We start from the raw sequence: 17,384 nt of genomic DNA, 5'->3' as shown, positions 1-17,384 counted from the left end.
GTGTGCTACTTTGCCCTAGAGTGGAAAGGCACAACGTGCAGGCTTCTTTCCAAAGGGCGAATGGGGCCCCACAGCATCTTGCTTCCAGCTCGTTGGGAAGCTAAGAAACAACTCGCTCTGCACAGTGCTCTTACAGCCTACCGGGAACATCTCTTCCAAAGGCCTGTGAAACGCAGTTTCTTTGCATGCCTGATCTGGCTGAAGTAGGACTTCTGCTCTGGGTGTGCTACTTTGCCCTAGAGCTGAAAGGCACAACGTGCAGGCTTCTTTCCAAAGGGCGAGTTGGGCCCCACAGCATCTTGCTTCCAGCTCTTTGGGAAGCTAAGAAACAACTCGCTCTGCACAGTGCTCTTACAGCCTACCGGGAACATCTCTTCCAAAGGCCTGTGAAACGCAGTTTCTTGCATGCCTGCTCTGGCTGAAGTAGGACTTCTGCTCTGGGTGTGCTACTTTGCCCTAGAGCTGAAAGGCACAACGTGCAGGCTTCTTTCCAAAGGGCGAGTTGGGCCCCACAGCATCTTGCTTCCATCCCTTTGGGAAGCTAAGAAACAACTCGCTCTGCACAGTGCTCTTACAGCCTACCGCTAACATCTCTTCCAAAGTCCTGTGAAACGCAGTTTCTTTGCAGGCCTGATCTGGCTGAAGTAGGACTTCTGCTCTGGGTGTGCTACTTTGCCCTAGAGCTGAAAGGCACAACGTGCAGGCTTCTTTCCAAAGGGCGAGATGGGCCCCACAGCATCTTGCTTCCAGCTCTTTGGGACGCTTAGAAACCACTCGCTCTGCACAGTGCTCTTACAGCCTACCGGGAACATCTCTTCCAAAGGCCTGTGAAACGCAGTTTCTTTGCAGGCCTGATCTGGCTGAAGTAGGACTTCTGCTCTGGGTGTGCTACTTTGCCCTAGAGCTGAAAGGCACAACGTGCAGGCTTCTTTCCAAAGGGCGAGTTGGGCCCCACAGCATCTTGCTTCCAGCTCTTTGGGAAGCTAAGAAACAACTCGCTCTGCACAGTGCTCTTACAGCCTACCGGGAACATCTCTTCCAAAGGCCTGTGAAACGCAGTTTCTTTGCAGGCCTGATCTGGCTGAAGTAGGACTTCTGCTCTGGGTGTGCTACTTTGCCCTAGAGCTGAAAGGCACAACGTGCAGGCTTCTTTCCAAAGGGCGAGTTGGGCCCCACAGCATCTTGCTTCCAGCTCTTGGGGAAGCTAAGAAACAACTCGCTCTGCACAGTGCTCTTACAGCCTAGTGGGAACATCTCTTCCAAAGGCCTGTGAAATGCAGTTTCTTTGCAGGCCTGATCTGGCTGAAGTAGGACTTCTGCTCTGGGTGTGCTACTTTGCCCTAGAGCTGAAAGGCACAACGTGCAGGCTTCTTTCCAAAGGGCGAGTTGGGCCCCACAGCATCTTGCTTCCAGCTCTTTGGGCAGCTAAGAAACAACTCGCTCTGCACAGTGCTCTTACAGCCTACCGGGAACATCTCTTCCAAAGGCCTGTGAAACGCAGTTTCTTTGCAGGCCTGATCTGGCTGAAGTAGGACTTCTGCTCTGGGTGTGCTACTTTGCCCTAGAGCTGAAAGGCACAACGTGCAGGCTTCTTTCCAAAGGGCGAGTTGGGCCCCACAGCATCTTGCTTACAGCGCTTTGGGAAGCTAAGAAACAACTCGCTCTGCACAGTGCTCTTACAGCCTAGTGGGAACATCTCTTCCACAGGCCTGTGAAACGCAGTTTCTTTGCAGGCCTGATCTGGCTGAAGTAGGACTTCTGCTCTGGGTGTGCTACTTTGCCCTAGAGCTGAAAGGCACAACGTGCAGGCTTCTTTCCAAAGGGCGAGTTGGGCCCCACAGCATCTTGCTTCCAGCTCTTTGGGAAGCTAAGAAACAACTCGCTCTGCACAGTGCTCTTACAGCCTAGTGGGAACATCTCTTCCAAAGGCCTGTGAAACGCAGTTTCTTTGCAGGCCTGATCTGGCTGAAGTAGGACTTCTGCTCTGGGTGTGCTACTTTGCCCTAGAGTGGAAAGGCACAACGTGCAGGCTTCTTTCCAAAGGGCGAATTGGGCCCCTCAGCATCTTGCTTCCAGCTCGTTGGGAAGCTAAGAAACAACTCGCTCTGCACAGTGCTCTTACAGCCTACCGGGAACATCTCTTCCAAAGGCCTGTGAAACGCAGTTTCTTTGCAGGCCTGATCTGGCTGAAGTAGGACTTCTGCTCTGGGTGTGCTACTTTGCCCTAGAGCTGAAAGGCACAACGTGCAGGCTTCTTTCCAAAGGGCGAGTTGGGCCCCACAGCATCTTGCTTCCAGCTCTTTGGGAAGCTAAGAAACCACTCGCTCTGCACAGTGCTCTTACAGCCTACCGGGAACATCTCTTCCAAAGGCCTGCGAAACGCAGTTTCTTTGCATGCCTGCTCTGGCTGAAGTAGGACTTCTGCTCTGGGTGTGCTACTTTGCCCTAGAGCTGAAAGGCACAACGTGCAGGCTTCTTTCCAAAGGGCGAGTTGGGCCCCACAGCATCTTGCTTCCAGCTCTTTGGGAAGCTAAGACACAACTCGCTCTGCAGAGTGCTCTTACAGCCTACCAGGAACATGTCTTCCAAATGCCTGTGAAACGCAGTTTCTTTGCAGGCCTGATCTGGCTGAAGTAGGACTTCTGCTCTGGGTGTGCTACTTTGCCCTGGAGCTGAAAGGCACAACGTGCAGGCATCTTTCCAAAAGGCGAGTTGGGCCCCACAGCATCTTGCTTCCAGCTCTTTGGGAACCTAAGAAACAACTCGCTCTGCACAGTGCTCTTACAGCCTACCGCTAACATCTCTTCCAAAGGCCTGTGAAACGCAGTTTCTTGGCAGGCCTGATCTGGCTGAAGTAGGACTTCTGCTCTGGGTGTGCTACTTTGCCCTAGAGCTGAAAGGCACAACGTGCAGGCTTCTTTCCAAAGGGCGAGATGGGCCCCACAGCATCTTGCTTCCAGCTCTTTGGGAAGCTAAGAAACCACTCGCTCTGCACAGTGCTCTTACAGCCTACCGGGAACATCTCTTCCAAAGGCCTGTGAAACGCAGTTTCTTTGCAGGCCTGATCTGGCTGAAGTAGGACTTCTGCTCTGGGTGTGCTTCTTTGCCCTAGAGCTGAAAGGCACAACGTGCAGGCTTCTTTCCAAAGGGCGAGTTGGGCCCCACAGCATCTTGCTTCCAGCTCTTTGGGAAGCTAAGAAACAACTCGCTCTGCACAGTGCTCTTACAGCCTACCGGGAACATCACTTCCAAAGGCCTGTGAAACGCAGTTTCTTTGCAGGCCTGATCTGGCTGAAGTAGGACTTCTGCTCTGGGTGTGCTACTTTGCCCTAGAGCTGAAAGGCACAACGTGCAGGCTTCTTTCCAAAGGGCGAGTTGGGCCCCACAGCATCTTGCTTCCAGCTCTTTGGGAAGCTAAGAAACAACTCGCTCTGCACAGTGCTCTTACAGCCTACCGGGAATATCTCTTCCAAAGGCCTGTGAAACGCAGTTTCTTTGCAGGGCTGATCTGGCTGAAGTAGGACTTCTACTCTGGGTGTGCTACTTTGCCCTAGAGCGGAAATGCACAACGTGCAGGCTTCTTTCCAAAGGGCGAGTTGTTCCCCACAGCATCTTGCTTCCATCTCTTTGGGAAGCTAAGAAACAACTCGCTCTGCACAGTGCTCTTACAGCCTACCGGGAACATCTCTTCCAAAGGCCTGTGAAATGCAGTTTCTTTGCAAGCCTGATCTGGCTGAAGTAGGACTTCTGCTCTGGGTGTACTACTTTTCCCTAGACCTGAAAGGCACAACGTGCAGGCTTCTTTCCAAAGGGCGAGTTGGGCCCCACAGCATCTTGCTTCCAGCTCTTTGGGAAGCTAAGAAACAACTCGCTCTGCACAGTGCTCTTACAGCCTACCGGGAACATCTCTTCCAAAGGCCTGTGAAACGCAATTTCTTTGCAGGCCTGATCTGGCTGAAGTAGAACTTCTGCTCTGGGTGTGCTACTTTGCCCTAGAGCTGAAAGGCACAACGTGCAGGCTTCTTTCCAAAGGGTGAGTTGGGCCCGACAGCATCTTGCTTCCAGCTATTTGGGAAGCTAAGAAACAACTCGCTCTGCACAGTGCTCTTACAGCCTACCGGGAACATGTCTTCCAAAGGCCTGTGAAATGCAGTTTCTTTGCAGGCCTGATCTGGCTGAAGTAGGACTTCTGCTCTGGGTGTGCTACTTTGCCCTAGAGCTGAAAGGCACAACGTGCAGGCTTCTTTCCAAAGGGCGAGTTGGGCCCCACAGCATCTTGCTTCCAGCTCTTTGGGAAGCTAAGAAACAACTCGCTCTGCACAGTGCTCTTACAGCCTACCGGGAACATCTCTTCCAAAGGCCTGTGAAACGCAGTTTCTTTGCAGGCCTGATCTGGCTGAAGTAGGACTTCTGCTCTGGGTGTGCTACTTTGCCCTAGAGCTGAAAGGCACAACGTGCAGGCTTCTTTCCAAAGGGCGAGTTGGGCCCCACAGCATCTTGCTTCCAGCTCTTTGGGAAGCTAAGAAACAACTCGCTCTTGCTCAGTGCTCTTACAGCCTACCGGGAACATCTCTTCCAAAGGCCTGTGAAACGCAGTTTCTTTGCAGGCCGGATCTGGCTGAAGTAGGACTTCTGCTCTGGGTGTGCTACTTTGCCCTAGAGCTGAAAGGCACAACGTGCAGGCTTCTTTCCAAAGGGCGAGTTGGGCCCCACAGCATCTTGCTTCCAGCGCTTTGGGAAGCTAAGAAACAACTCGCTCTGCACAGTGCTCTTACAGCCTAGTGGGAACATCTCTTCCACAGGCCTGTGAAACGCAGTTTCTTTGCAGGCCTGATCTGGCTGAAGTAGGACTTCTGCTCTGGGTGTGCTACTTTGCCCTAGAGCGGAAAGGCACAACGTGCAGGCTTCTTTCCAAAGGGCGAGTTGGGCCCCACAGCATCTTGCTTCCAGCTCTTTGGGAAGCTAAGAAACAACTCGCTCTGCACAGTGCTCTTACAGCCTAGTGGGAACATCTCTTCCAAAGGCCTGTGAAACGCAGTTTCTTTGCAGGCCTGATCTGGCTGAAGTAGGACTTCTGCTCTGGGTGTGCTACTTTGCCCTAGAGTGGAAAGGCACAACGTGCAGGCTTCTTTCCAAAGGGCGAATGGGGCCCCACAGCATCTTGCTTCCAGCTCGTTGGGAAGCTAAGAAACAACTCGCTCTGCACAGTGCTCTTACAGCCTACCGGGAACATCTCTTCCAAAGGCCTGTGAAACGCAGTTTCTTTGCATGCCTGATCTGGCTGAAGTAGGACTTCTGCTCTGGGTGTGCTGCTTTGCCCTAGAGCTGAAAGGCACAACGTGCAGGCTTCTTTCCAAAGGGCGAGTTGGGCCCCACAGCATCTTGCTTCCAGCTCTTTGGGAAGCTAAGAAACAACTCGCTCTGCACAGTGCTCTTACAGCCTACCGTGAACATCTCTTCCAAAGGCCTGTGAAACGCAGTTTCTTGCATGCCTGCTCTGGCTGAAGTAGGACTTCTGCTATGGGTGTGCTACTTTGCCCTAGAGCTGAAAGGCACAACGTGCAGTCTTCTTTCCAAAGGGCGAGTTGGGCCCCACAGCATCTTGCTTCCATCCCTTTGGGAAGCTAAGAAACAACTCGCTCTGCACAGTGCTCTTACAGCCTACCGCTAACATCTCTTCCAAAGTCCTGTGAAACGCAGTTTCTTTGCAGGCCTGATCTGGCTGAAGTAGGACTTCTGCTCTGGGTGTGCTACTTTGCCCTAGAGCTGAAAGGCACAACGTGCAGGCTTCTTTCCAAAGGGCGAGATGGGCCCCACAGCATCTTGCTTCCAGCTCTTTGGGACGCTTAGAAACCACTCGCTCTGCACAGTGCTCTTACAGCCTACCGGGAACATCTCTTCCAAAGGCCTGTGAAACGCAGTTTCTTTGCAGGCCTGATCTGGCTGAAGTAGGACTTCTGCTCTGGGTGTGCTACTTTGCCCTAGAGCTGAAAGGCACAACGTGCAGGCTTCTTTCCAAAGGGCGAGTTGGGCCCCACAGCATCTTGCTTCCAGCTCTTTGGGAAGCTAAGAAACAACTCGCTCTGCACAGTGCTCTTACAGCCTACCGGGAACATCTCTTCCAAAGGCCTGTGAAACGCAGTTTCTTTGCAGGCCTGATCTGGCTGAAGTAGGACTTCTGCTCTGGGTGTGCTACTTTGCCCTAGAGCTGAAAGGCACAACGTGCAGGCTTCTTTCCAAAGGGCGAGTTGGGCCCCACAGCATCTTGCTTCCAGCTCTTGGGGAAGCTAAGAAACAACTCGCTCTGCACAGTGCTCTTACAGCCTAGTGGGAACATCTCTTCCAAAGGCCTGTGAAATGCAGTTTCTTTGCAGGCCTGATCTGGCTGAAGTAGGACTTCTGCTCTGGGTGTGCTACTTTGCCCTAGAGCGGAAAGGCACAACGTGCAGGCTTCTTTCCAAAGGGCGAGTTGGGCCCAACAGCATCTTGCTTCCAGCTCTTTGGGAAGCTAAGAAACAACTCGCTCTGCACAGTGCTCTTACAGCCTACCGGGAACATCTCTTCCAAAGGCCTGTGAAACGCAGTTTCTTTGCAGGCCTGATCTGGCTGAAGTAGGACTTCTGCTCTGGGTGTGCTACTTTGCCCTAGAGCTGAAAGGCACAACGTGCAGGCTTCTTTCCAAAGGGCGAGTTGGGCCCCACAGCATCTTGCTTACAGCGCTTTGGGAAGCTAAGAAACAACTCGCTCTGCACAGTGCTCTTACAGCCTAGTGGGAACATCTCTTCCACAGGCCTGTGAAACGCAGTTTCTTTGCAGGCCTGATCTGGCTGAAGTAGGACTTCTGCTCTGGGTGTGCTACTTTGCCCTAGAGCTGAAAGGCACAACGTGCAGGCTTCTTTCCAAAGGGCGAGATGGGCCCCACAGCATCTTGCTTCCAGCTCTTTGGGAAGCTAAGAAACAACTCGCTCTGCAGAGTGCTCTTACAGCCTAGTGGGAACATCTCTTCCAAAGGCCTGTGAAACGCAGTTTCTTTGCAGGCCTGATCTGGCTGAAGTAGGACTTCTGCTCTGGGTGTGCTACTTTGCCCTAGAGCTGAAAGGCACAACGTGCAGGCTTCTTTCCAAAGGGCGAGTTGGGCCCCACAGCATCTTGCTTCCAGCTCTTTGGGAAGCTAAGAAACAACTCGCTCTGCACAGTGCTCTTACAGCCTAGTGGGAACATCTCTTCCAAAGGCCTGTGAAACGCAGTTTCTTTGCAGGCCTGATCTGGCTGAAGTAGGACTTCTGCTCTGGGTGTGCTACTTTGCCCTAGAGCTGAAAGGCACAACGTGCAGGCTTCTTTCCAAAGGGCGAGTTGGGCCCCACAGCATCTTGCTTCCAGCTCTTTGGGAAGCTAAGAAACAACTCGCTCTGCACAGTGCTCTTACAGCCTACCGGGAACATCTCTTCCAAAGGCCTGTGAAACGCAGTTTCTTTGCAGGCCTGATCTGGCTGAAGTAGGACTTCTGCTCTGGGTGTGCTACTTTGCCCTAGAGCTGAAAGGCACAACGTGCAGGCTTCTTTCCAAAGGGCGAGTTGGGCCCCACAGCATCTTGCTTCCAGCTCTTGGGGAAGCTAAGAAACAACTCGCTCTGCACAGTGCTCTTACAGCCTAGTGGGAACATCTCTTCCAAAGGCCTGTGAAATGCAGTTTCTTTGCAGGCCTGATCTGGCTGAAGTAGGACTTCTGCTCTGGGTGTGCTACTTTGCCCTAGAGCTGAAAGGCACAACGTGCAGGCTTCTTTCCAAAGGGCGAGTTGGGCCCCACAGCATCTTGCTTCCAGCTCTTTGGGCAGCTAAGAAACAACTCGCTCTGCACAGTGCTCTTACAGCCTACCGGGAACATCTCTTCCAAAGGCCTGTGAAACGCAGTTTCTTTGCAGGCCTGATCTGGCTGAAGTAGGACTTCTGCTCTGGGTGTGCTACTTTGCCCTAGAGCTGAAAGGCACAACGTGCAGGCTTCTTTCCAAAGGGCGAGTTGGGCCCCACAGCATCTTGCTTACAGCGCTTTGGGAAGCTAAGAAACAACTCGCTCTGCACAGTGCTCTTACAGCCTAGTGGGAACATCTCTTCCACAGGCCTGTGAAACGCAGTTTCTTTGCAGGCCTGATCTGGCTGAAGTAGGACTTCTGCTCTGGGTGTGCTACTTTGCCCTAGAGCTGAAAGGCACAACGTGCAGGCTTCTTTCCAAAGGGCGAGTTGGGCCCCACAGCATCTTGCTTCCAGCTCTTTGGGAAGCTAAGAAACAACTCGCTCTGCACAGTGCTCTTACAGCCTAGTGGGAACATCTCTTCCAAAGGCCTGTGAAACGCAGTTTCTTTGCAGGCCTGATCTGGCTGAAGTAGGACTTCTGCTCTGGGTGTGCTACTTTGCCCTAGAGTGGAAAGGCACAACGTGCAGGCTTCTTTCCAAAGGGCGAATTGGGCCCCTCAGCATCTTGCTTCCAGCTCGTTGGGAAGCTAAGAAACAACTCGCTCTGCACAGTGCTCTTACAGCCTACCGGGAACATCTCTTCCAAAGGCCTGTGAAACGCAGTTTCTTTGCAGGCCTGATCTGGCTGAAGTAGGACTTCTGCTCTGGGTGTGCTACTTTGCCCTAGAGCTGAAAGGCACAACGTGCAGGCTTCTTTCCAAAGGGCGAGTTGGGCCCCACAGCATCTTGCTTCCAGCTCTTTGGGAAGCTAAGAAACCACTCGCTCTGCACAGTGCTCTTACAGCCTACCGGGAACATCTCTTCCAAAGGCCTGCGAAACGCAGTTTCTTTGCATGCCTGCTCTGGCTGAAGTAGGACTTCTGCTCTGGGTGTGCTACTTTGCCCTAGAGCTGAAAGGCACAACGTGCAGGCTTCTTTCCAAAGGGCGAGTTGGGCCCCACAGCATCTTGCTTCCAGCTCTTTGGGAAGCTAAGACACAACTCGCTCTGCAGAGTGCTCTTACAGCCTACCAGGAACATGTCTTCCAAATGCCTGTGAAACGCAGTTTCTTTGCAGGCCTGATCTGGCTGAAGTAGGACTTCTGCTCTGGGTGTGCTACTTTGCCCTGGAGCTGAAAGGCACAACGTGCAGGCATCTTTCCAAAAGGCGAGTTGGGCCCCACAGCATCTTGCTTCCAGCTCTTTGGGAACCTAAGAAACAACTCGCTCTGCACAGTGCTCTTACAGCCTACCGCTAACATCTCTTCCAAAGGCCTGTGAAACGCAGTTTCTTGGCAGGCCTGATCTGGCTGAAGTAGGACTTCTGCTCTGGGTGTGCTACTTTGCCCTAGAGCTGAAAGGCACAACGTGCAGGCTTCTTTCCAAAGGGCGAGATGGGCCCCACAGCATCTTGCTTCCAGCTCTTTGGGAAGCTAAGAAACCACTCGCTCTGCACAGTGCTCTTACAGCCTACCGGGAACATCTCTTCCAAAGGCCTGTGAAACGCAGTTTCTTTGCAGGCCTGATCTGGCTGAAGTAGGACTTCTGCTCTGGGTGTGCTTCTTTGCCCTAGAGCTGAAAGGCACAACGTGCAGGCTTCTTTCCAAAGGGCGAGTTGGGCCCCACAGCATCTTGCTTCCAGCTCTTTGGGAAGCTAAGAAACAACTCGCTCTGCACAGTGCTCTTACAGCCTACCGGGAACATCACTTCCAAAGGCCTGTGAAACGCAGTTTCTTTGCAGGCCTGATCTGGCTGAAGTAGGACTTCTGCTCTGGGTGTGCTACTTTGCCCTAGAGCTGAAAGGCACAACGTGCAGGCTTCTTTCCAAAGGGCGAGTTGGGCCCCACAGCATCTTGCTTCCAGCTCTTTGGGAAGCTAAGAAACAACTCGCTCTGCACAGTGCTCTTACAGCCTACCGGGAATATCTCTTCCAAAGGCCTGTGAAACGCAGTTTCTTTGCAGGCCTGATCTGGCTGAAGTAGGACTTCTACTCTGGGTGTGCTACTTTGCCCTAGAGCGGAAATGCACAACGTGCAGGCTTCTTTCCAAAGGGCGAGTTGTTCCCCACAGCATCTTGCTTCCATCTCTTTGGGAAGCTAAGAAACAACTCGCTCTGCACAGTGCTCTTACAGCCTACCGGGAACATCTCTTCCAAAGGCCTGTGAAATGCAGTTTCTTTGCAAGCCTGATCTGGCTGAAGTAGGACTTCTGCTCTGGGTGTACTACTTTGCCCTAGACCTGAAAGGCACAACGTGCAGGCTTCTTTCCAAAGGGCGAGTTGGGCCCCACAGCATCTTGCTTCCAGCTCTTTGGGAAGCTAAGAAACAACTCGCTCTGCACAGTGCTCTTACAGCCTACCGGGAACATCTCTTCCAAAGGCCTGTGAAACGCAATTTCTTTGCAGGCCTGATCTGGCTGAAGTAGAACTTCTGCTCTGGGTGTGCTACTTTGCCCTAGAGCTGAAAGGCACAACGTGCAGGCTTCTTTCCAAAGGGTGAGTTGGGCCCGACAGCATCTTGCTTCCAGCTATTTGGGAAGCTAAGAAACAACTCGCTCTGCACAGTGCTCTTACAGCCTACCGGGAACATCTCTTCCAAAGGCCTGTGAAATGCAGTTTCTTTGCAGGCCTGATCTGGCTGAAGTAGGACTTCTGCTCTGGGTGTGCTACTTTGCCCTAGAGCTGAAAGGCACAACGTGCAGGCTTCTTTCCAAAGGGCGAGTTGGGCCCCACAGCATCTTGCTTCCAGCTCTTTGGGAAGCTAAGAAACAACTCGCTCTGCACAGTGCTCTTACAGCCTACCGGGAACATCTCTTCCAAAGGCCTGTGAAACGCAGTTTCTTTGCAGGCCTGATCTGGCTGAAGTAGGACTTCTGCTCTGGGTGTGCTACTTTGCCCTAGAGCTGAAAGGCACAACGTGCAGGCTTCTTTCCAAAGGGCGAGTTGGGCCCCACAGCATCTTGCTTCCAGCTCTTTGGGAAGCTAAGAAACAACTCGCTCTTGCTCAGTGCTCTTACAGCCTACCGGGAACATCTCTTCCAAAGGCCTGTGAAACGCAGTTTCTTTGCAGGCCGGATCTGGCTGAAGTAGGACTTCTGCTCTGGGTGTGCTACTTTGCCCTAGAGCTGAAAGGCACAACGTGCAGGCTTCTTTCCAAAGGGCGAGTTGGGCCCCACAGCATCTTGCTTCCAGCGCTTTGGGAAGCTAAGAAACAACTCGCTCTGCACAGTGCTCTTACAGCCTAGTGGGAACATCTCTTCCACAGGCCTGTGAAACGCAGTTTCTTTGCAGGCCTGATCTGGCTGAAGTAGGACTTCTGCTCTGGGTGTGCTACTTTGCCCTAGAGCGGAAAGGCACAACGTGCAGGCTTCTTTCCAAAGGGCGAGTTGGGCCCCACAGCATCTTGCTTCCAGCTCTTTGGGAAGCTAAGAAACAACTCGCTCTGCACAGTGCTCTTACAGCCTAGTGGGAACATCTCTTCCAAAGGCCTGTGAAACGCAGTTTCTTTGCAGGCCTGATCTGGCTGAAGTAGGACTTCTGCTCTGGGTGTGCTACTTTGCCCTAGAGTGGAAAGGCACAACGTGCAGGCTTCTTTCCAAAGGGCGAATGGGGCCCCACAGCATCTTGCTTCCAGCTCGTTGGGAAGCTAAGAAACAACTCGCTCTGCACAGTGCTCTTACAGCCTACCGGGAACATCTCTTCCAAAGGCCTGTGAAACGCAGTTTCTTTGCATGCCTGATCTGGCTGAAGTAGGACTTCTGCTCTGGGTGTGCTGCTTTGCCCTAGAGCTGAAAGGCACAACGTGCAGGCTTCTTTCCAAAGGGCGAGTTGGGCCCCACAGCATCTTGCTTCCAGCTCTTTGGGAAGCTAAGAAACAACTCGCTCTGCACAGTGCTCTTACAGCCTACCGTGAACATCTCTTCCAAAGGCCTGTGAAACGCAGTTTCTTGCATGCCTGCTCTGGCTGAAGTAGGACTTCTGCTATGGGTGTGCTACTTTGCCCTAGAGCTGAAAGGCACAACGTGCAGTCTTCTTTCCAAAGGGCGAGTTGGGCCCCACAGCATCTTGCTTCCATCCCTTTGGGAAGCTAAGAAACAACTCGCTCTGCACAGTGCTCTTACAGCCTACCGCTAACATCTCTTCCAAAGTCCTGTGAAACGCAGTTTCTTTGCAGGCCTGATCTGGCTGAAGTAGGACTTCTGCTCTGGGTGTGCTACTTTGCCCTAGAGCTGAAAGGCACAACGTGCAGGCTTCTTTCCAAAGGGCGAGATGGGCCCCACAGCATCTTGCTTCCAGCTCTTTGGGACGCTTAGAAACCACTCGCTCTGCACAGTGCTCTTACAGCCTACCGGGAACATCTCTTCCAAAGGCCTGTGAAACGCAGTTTCTTTGCAGGCCTGATCTGGCTGAAGTAGGACTTCTGCTCTGGGTGTGCTACTTTGCCCTAGAGCTGAAAGGCACAACGTGCAGGCTTCTTTCCAAAGGGCGAGTTGGGCCCCACAGCATCTTGCTTCCAGCTCTTTGGGAAGCTAAGAAACAACTCGCTCTGCACAGTGCTCTTACAGCCTACCGGGAACATCTCTTCCAAAGGCCTGTGAAACGCAGTTTCTTTGCAGGCCTGATCTGGCTGAAGTAGGACTTCTGCTCTGGGTGTGCTACTTTGCCCTAGAGCTGAAAGGCACAACGTGCAGGCTTCTTTCCAAAGGGCGAGTTGGGCCCCACAGCATCTTGCTTCCAGCTCTTGGGGAAGCTAAGAAACAACTCGCTCTGCACAGTGCTCTTACAGCCTAGTGGGAACATCTCTTCCAAAGGCCTGTGAAATGCAGTTTCTTTGCAGGCCTGATCTGGCTGAAGTAGGACTTCTGCTCTGGGTGTGCTACTTTGCCCTAGAGCGGAAAGGCACAACGTGCAGGCTTCTTTCCAAAGGGCGAGTTGGGCCCAACAGCATCTTGCTTCCAGCTCTTTGGGAAGCTAAGAAACAACTCGCTCTGCACAGTGCTCTTACAGCCTACCGGGAACATCTCTTCCAAAGGCCTGTGAAACGCAGTTTCTTTGCAGGCCTGATCTGGCTGAAGTAGGACTTCTGCTCTGGGTGTGCTACTTTGCCCTAGAGCTGAAAGGCACAACGTGCAGGCTTCTTTCCAAAGGGCGAGTTGGGCCCCACAGCATCTTGCTTACAGCGCTTTGGGAAGCTAAGAAACAACTCGCTCTGCACAGTGCTCTTACAGCCTAGTGGGAACATCTCTTCCACAGGCCTGTGAAACGCAGTTTCTTTGCAGGCCTGATCTGGCTGAAGTAGGACTTCTGCTCTGGGTGTGCTACTTTGCCCTAGAGCTGAAAGGCACAACGTGCAGGCTTCTTTCCAAAGGGCGAGATGGGCCCCACAGCATCTTGCTTCCAGCTCTTTGGGAAGCTAAGAAACAACTCGCTCTGCAGAGTGCTCTTACAGCCTAGTGGGAACATCTCTTCCAAAGGCCTGTGAAACGCAGTTTCTTTGCAGGCCTGATCTGGCTGAAGTAGGACTTCTGCTCTGGGTGTGCTACTTTGCCCTAGAGCTGAAAGGCACAACGTGCAGGCTTCTTTCCAAAGGGCGAGTTGGGCCCCACAGCATCTTGCTTCCAGCTCTTTGGGAAGCTAAGAAACAACTCGCTCTGCACAGTGCTCTTACAGCCTAGTGGGAACATCTCTTCCAAAGGCCTGTGAAACGCAGTTTCTTTGCAGGCCTGATCTGGCTGAAGTAGGACTTCTGCTCTGGGTGTGCTACTTTGCCCTAGAGCTGAAAGGCACAACGTGCAGGCTTCTTTCCAAAGGGCGAGTTGGGCCCCACAGCATCTTGCTTCCAGCTCTTTGGGAAGCTAAGACACAACTCGCTCTGCAGAGTGCTCTTACAGCCTACCTGGAACATGTCGTCCAAAGGCCTGTGAAACGCAGTTTCTTTGCAGGCCTGATCTGGCTGAAGTAGGACTTCTGCTCTGGGTGTGCTACTTTGCCCTGGAGCTGAAAGGCACAACGTGCAGGCTTCTTTCCAAAGGGCGAGTTGGGCCCCACAGCATCTTGCTTCCAGCTCTTTGGGAACCTAAGAAACAACTCGCTCTGCACAGTGCTCTTACAGCCTACCGGGAACGTCACTTCCAACGGCTTGTGAAACGCAGTTTCTTTGCAGCCCTGATCTGGCTGAAGTAGGACTTTTGCTCTGGGTGTGATACTTTGCCCTAGAGCTGAAAGGCACAACGTGAAGGCTTCTTTCCAAAGGGCGAGTTCGGCCCCACAGCATCTTGCTTCCATCCCTTTGGGAAGCTAAGAAACTACTCGCTCTGCACAGTGCTCTTACAGCCTACCGGGAACATCTCTTCCAAAGGCCTGTGAAACGCAGTTTCTTTGCAGGCCTGATCTGGCTGAAGTAGGACTTCTGCTCTGGGTGTGCTACTTTGCCCTAGAGCTGAAAGGCACAACGTGCAGTCTTCTTTCCAAAGGGCGAGTTGGGCCCCACAGCATCTTGCTTCCAGCTCTTGGGGAAGCTAAGAAACAACTCGCTCTGCACAGTGCTCTTACAGCCTACCGGGAACATCTCTTCCAAAGGCCTGTGAAACGCAGTTTCTTTGCAGGCCTGATCTGGCTGAAGTAGGACTTCTGCTCTGGGTGTGCTACTTTGCCCTAGAGCTGAAAGGCACAACGTGCAGGCTTCTTTCCAAAGGGCGAGTTGGGCCCCACAGCATCTTGCTTCCAGCTCTTTGGGAAGCTAAGACACAACTCGCTGTGCACAGTGCTCTTACAGCCTACCAGGAACATGTCTTCCAAAGGCCTGTGAAACGCAGTTTCTTTGCAGGCCTGATCTGGCTGAAGTAGGACTTCTGCTCTGGGGGTGCTACTTTGCCCTGGAGCTGAAAGGCACAACGTGCAGTCATCTTTCAAAAAGGCGAGTTGGGCCCCACAGCATCTTGCTTCCAGCTCTTTGGGAACCTAAGAAACAACTCGCTCTGCACAGTGCTCTTACAGCCTACCGGGAACGTCACTTCCAATGGCCTGTGAAACGCAGTTTCTTTGCAGGCCTGATCTGGCTGAAGTAGGACTTCTGCTCTGGGTGTGCTACTTTGCCCTAGAGCTGAAAGGCACAACGTGCAGGCTTCTTTCCAAAGGGCGAGTTGGGCCCCACAGCATCTTGCTTCCATCCCTTTGAGAAGCTAAGAAACAACTCGCTCTGCACAGTGCTCTTACAGCCTACCGCTAACATCTCTTCCAAAGGCCTGTGAAACGCAGTTTCTTTGCAGGCCTGATCTGGCTGAAGTAGGACTTCTGCTCTGGGTGTGCTACTTTGCCCTAGAGCTGAAAGGCACAACGTGCAGGCTTCTTTCCAAAGGGCGAGATGGGCCCCACAGCATCTTGCTTCCAGCTCTTTGGGACGCTTAGAAACCACTCGCTCTGCACAGTGCTCTTACAGCCTACCGCTAACATCTCTTCCAAAGGCCTGTGAAACGCAGTTTCTTTGCAGGCCTGATCTGGCTGAAGTAGGACTTCTGCTCTGGGTGTGCTTCTTTGCCCTAGAGCTGAAAGGCACAACGTGCAGGCTTCTTTCCAAAGGGCGAGTTGGGCCCCACAGCATCTTGCTTCCAGCTCTTTGGGAAGCTAAGAAACAACTCGCTCTGCACAGTGCTCTTACAGCCTACCGGGAACATGTCTTCCAAAGGCCTGTGAAACGCAGTTTCTTTGCAGGCCTGATCTGGCTGAAGTAGGACTTCTGCTCTGGGTGTGCTACTTTGCCCTACAGCTGAAAGGCACAACGTGCAGGCTTCTTTCCAAAGGGCGAGTTGGGCCCCACAGCATCTTGCTTCCAGCTCTTGGGGAAGCTAAGAAACAACTCGCTCTGCACAGTGCTCTTACAGCCTAGTGGGAACATCTCTTCCAAAGGCCTGTGAAACGCAGTTTCTTTGCAGGCCTGATCTGGCTGAAGTAGGACTTCTGCTCTGGGTGTGCTACTTTGCCCTAGAGCTGAAAGGCACAACGTGCAGGCTTCTTTCCAAAGGGCGAGTTGGGCCCCACAGCATCTTGCTTCCAGCTCTTGGGGAAGCTAAGAAACAACTCGCTCTGCACAGTGCTCTTACAGCCTACCGGGAACATGTCTTCCAAAGGCCTGTGAAACGCAGTTTCTTTGCAGGCCTGATCTGGCTGAAGTAGGACTTCTGCTCTGGGTGTGCTACTTTGCCCTAGAGCTGAAAGGCACAACGTGCAGGCTTCTTTCCAAAGGGCGAGTTGGGCCCCACAGCATCTTGCTTCCAGCTCTTTGGGAAGCTAAGAAACCACTCGCTCTGCACAGTGCTCTTACAGCCTACCGGGAACATGTCTTCCAAAGGCCTGTGAAACGCAGTTTCTTTGCGTGCCTCATCTGGCTGAAGTAGGACTTTTGCTCTGGGTGTGATACTTTGCCCTAGAGCTGAAAGGCACAACGTGAAGGCTTCTTTCCAAAGGGCGAGTTCGACCCCACAGCATCTTGCTTCCATCCCTTTGGGAAGCTAAGAAACAACTCGCTCTGCACAGTGCTCTTACAGCCTACCGCTAACATCTCTTCCAAAGGCCTGTGAAACGCAGTTTCTTTGCAGGCCTGATCTGGCTGAAGTAGGACTTCTGCTCTGGGTGTGCTTCTTTGCCCTAGAGCTGAAAGGCACAACGTGCAGGCTTCTTTCCAAAGGGCGAGTTGGGCCCCACAGCATCTTGCTTCCAGCTCTTTGGGAAGCTAAGAAACAACTCGCTCTGCACAGTGCTCTTACAGCCTACCGGGAACATCTCTTCCAAAGGCCTGTGAAACGCAGTTTCTTTGCAGGCCTGATCTGGCTGAAGTAGGACTTCTGCTCTGGGTGTGCTACTTTGCCCTAGAGCTGAAAGGCACAACGTGCAGGCTTCTTTCCAAAGGGCGAGTTGGGCCCCACAGCATCTTGCTTCCAGCTCTTTGGGAAGCTAAGAAACAACTCGCTCTTGCCCAGTGCTCTTACAGCCTACCGGGAACATCTCTTCCAAAGGCCTGTGAAACGCAGTTTCTTTGCAGGCCTGATCTGGCTGCAGTAGGACTTCTGCTCTGGGTGTGCTACTTTGCCCTAGAGCTGAAAGGCACAACGTGCAGGCTTCTTTCCAAAGGGCGAGTTGGGCCCCACAGCATCTTGCTTCCAGCGCTTTGGGAAGCTAAGAAACAACTCGCTCTGCACAGTGCTCTTACAGCCTACCAGGAACATCTCTTCCAAAGGCCTGTGAAACGCAGTTTCTTTGCAGGCCTGATCTGGCTGAAGTAGGACTTCTGCTCTGGGTGTGCTTCTTTGCCCTAGAGCTGAAAGGCACAAGGTGCAGGCTTCTTTCCAAAGGGCGAGTTGGGCCCCACAGCATCTTGCTTCCAGCTCTTTGGGAAGCTAAGAAACAACTCGCTCTGCACAGTGCTCTTACAGCCTACCGGGA

Source organism: Equus caballus, unplaced genomic scaffold, assembly GCF_041296265.1.
Source record: "Equus caballus isolate H_3958 breed thoroughbred unplaced genomic scaffold, TB-T2T unassigned-0002539, whole genome shotgun sequence".
In the NCBI taxonomy this organism is placed as follows: Eukaryota; Metazoa; Chordata; class Mammalia; order Perissodactyla; family Equidae; genus Equus; species Equus caballus.
Note: the sequence above shows the minus strand (reverse complement) of the source record.